At 48.4% G+C, this 2,721-nt stretch overlaps 1 protein-coding gene across 1 annotated transcript in view; it reads left to right on the top strand.

The window, feature by feature from the left end:
• BCL6 (B-cell CLL/lymphoma 6) overlaps positions 1–2,721 on the top strand; it is a 24,156-nt gene that overhangs the window by 1,164 nt on the left and 20,271 nt on the right. The gene's annotated exons all lie outside the window — the stretch shown is intronic.

Genomic DNA, 2,721 nt, shown 5'->3' with positions numbered 1-2,721 from the left:
TGAGCCGCGATCTTCCTAACGAGATCCGAGCGTTTTGGTGTCCCCTTCCCCTGCGTTTTGGGGGAGGTTTAGCTTGCCTGGGGGCGGGGATGTTGAATAGTTTGGAAATCATTCTTTCTTGGTTGCAGTCTAGGGAGTCGGGAACCCCCGCGCGCTCTCTCTCCCGGTCCTGGGGAGAGAGGCTTGTGGCGGGGTGGGGATTTGGGGGTGGGGGTGGGAAAGGGGTGCGCGTTTGCACCTGCGGTGCTGTTCAGAGTGCGGGGACTCCGGGAACCTTCTCAGGACGGCCCAGCCAAGCGGGAAGGTGGCGGGATTTCTGGCGGTCGCGGTGTTTGTATTTTGGGCGCTGCGTGACTCGGTGTTAGCTCCCAATGGCTGTTTCCCCGCTTTCCTAAATTTTTATTTTTCCCATGGTGCAAGCTTTGTGAAAACAAACAAAACAAAAACTGCGGGTCGGAGAGTAGCGGCGTCAGGCTTCAGATTCCCGAGGTCCTTGCACAGGGCGAGGGAAAACACAAACAGCCCCAGCCCGCGTTCCTACGTGCAAGACCCGGGAGGAGAGAAGGGCACTTTGTGGCCCTGGCTGGGGGACTTGGCGCGGGAGGAGGGGGCGCGGGCGCAAACGGGAGATCTTTGTGAGTGATTTTGCAGAAATGGATTGCGAGGTTGGTTGGATTTGCAACCTGTAGCTCTCATCGAGGGAGTAGGAATGGGGGAAGGCGGCGGCGGCGGCGGCCGGGGGCGGGAGCCGGTAGGGAGTCGGAGCCTCGGAAATCGGCTGCGCTGGGGAGCCGCGGGAGCGAGGGGGCCACTCCGCTGCCGGATGTAGTGACCGTGGTAAATGTCTTGAGAACTGTAGATTGCGTTGCCGTTATGATGCCGTGTTATTGGAACTCTGGCCAAAAATGGAACTCGTGTTGCAATAATTGAGTTTTTAAAGCTATCCCATGGAAAACAAGTACACAATCCTACAAATTAAAAAAAAAAAAAAGCTTGAAAAAGATCCTGTTTATGTTGTGCCCCTTCTCGAAATGTTTGTCTTGGTGGTGGGGGTCCTGACAGCTGAGCCGAAGGAATGGCCCCAGACTGGGCGCTCCAAATCGAGAACTGTTACTGGGTCTCTGACCTCTTCTGTGAGCTCGCCATCCCCTCCAGGAAACTGATTTAATCCTTTCGGATTTTTTTGTTCCATCAGTTTATAGTTTCCAGGAGGAATATCTTGTAATGCGTCCCCTCCACCCCCACCTTAAAGTAAAGTGAGTGTCAGTAGATGCTTTTTTTTTTTTTTCTTTGTCAAAAAGGAAAAAGAAAATGGGGCAGGAGAGAAGGAACCAGGGAAAGGGCTGTTTAGAAATACAGTTTGTGGCTCAGAGCGATGCCACTGGCTTCCTCTACAGAGACTGCCAGTTTCCCTTTTTCTTTGCAAGGTGTGTGTGGTTTTGATAAATAACTTAAGAAAAAAATTAAGAGGGGGCCGGCAAGATCCGTCAGGAGACAGGTATCTATTTTGCTCGCTATTTACTACCAAGAGCCTTTGGCACTTGAACAGAACCTCGTAAATCTGCAGCCCAAGTTGAAGTTCATCTGGCCCTAGTCCACACGCTATTCCTGGAGGTAGCAAACATGAGCTCAAAGGAACGAGGTGAAATCACATTCTCGCTTTAAAATATATGCTTTTTTTTTTTTTTTTAAAGGAGAAAAGATAATGTGTCTCTGGGGGAGGAGGAAATGGAAAGGGAGTACCAGGAGATGGGCATTCCCTGCCTTAAATGACTGTAGTTGAGTTTTCAGGCCAAAATAGAAGCCTGCGGATGGGAAATAGTCCCCCCTCTCTCCATTTATAAATAGAAGTTTCCAATATCCTACTTGGAAGACTTTCCAATACTGCAGGCCCAAGCATTGACTGATTTTAAGGGTCTGTTGATAGTGACGATAAGGCTATCTATTTGTAAAAACAGAGCAACTTGAAGGAGAAAGCAGATAGAAGTGGGAATTCTCCAACTGGTTATTTCCTCTATGCTCAGTTTCTAAGGGTTCTACCCCTTGCTTTCATGAAAAACAAATGTTCCATTTTTATTCTGGGTTTGGGACAGGAATGGGACAGTAAACTCTTCAGCTATCGTTAGCTGAGCCTTAAAGAGTTCCAGTTATTGTTTGAGTAATTGTTAGCCATAACTAGATGTCAAAATTCTTCCTTCCCTCTCTCCTTTGCTGGGTAGCCACACTCACAACCCACTTTGTTGTGAAAAATTCAGATTCACAGGAGGTGGTGCGGCAGCGCCACCCCTCGGTGGATGAAACTTATCTATTTGCAAAAGTCAAATCTTTGAAAAATATTGTGAAATGACCTTATGAGGATTTTTTTTTTCTTTAGGAAGGAGAGATAAAGCTAGCTTTTTAAAAACTTGATTTCTCAAAAGGAGGGAGAAAAACGGTTTTCGAGCTAGGATGGTGTCAAAATAGGCGAAGTAGTTCGAGTGTGTGTGTGTGTGTGTGTGTGTGTGTGTGTGAGTGGGGGGGAGGGTTGCCTGGTTGGCTTTAAGTAGGCGAGTTTTACAGGCGGAAGTAGCGCGCCGCCCCCCACTCCCGCCGCCTTGGACTTGACTTCTCTGGGCACCCGAATTCTGCTGCCTGTCTGATATTGAGATAAGAAGGAATGTTTTGGTGTAAAAAAAAAAAAAATACTGACTGGAAGTCCTGTAGTTTTTGCTGGCGGTGGAG

This window comes from Bison bison, unplaced genomic scaffold (assembly GCF_000754665.1).
Source record: "Bison bison bison isolate TAMUID 2011002044 unplaced genomic scaffold, Bison_UMD1.0 scf7180017864333, whole genome shotgun sequence".
NCBI classification, from domain to species: domain Eukaryota; kingdom Metazoa; phylum Chordata; class Mammalia; order Artiodactyla; family Bovidae; genus Bison; species Bison bison.
This window is presented reverse-complemented; position numbering and strand designations above follow the sequence as displayed.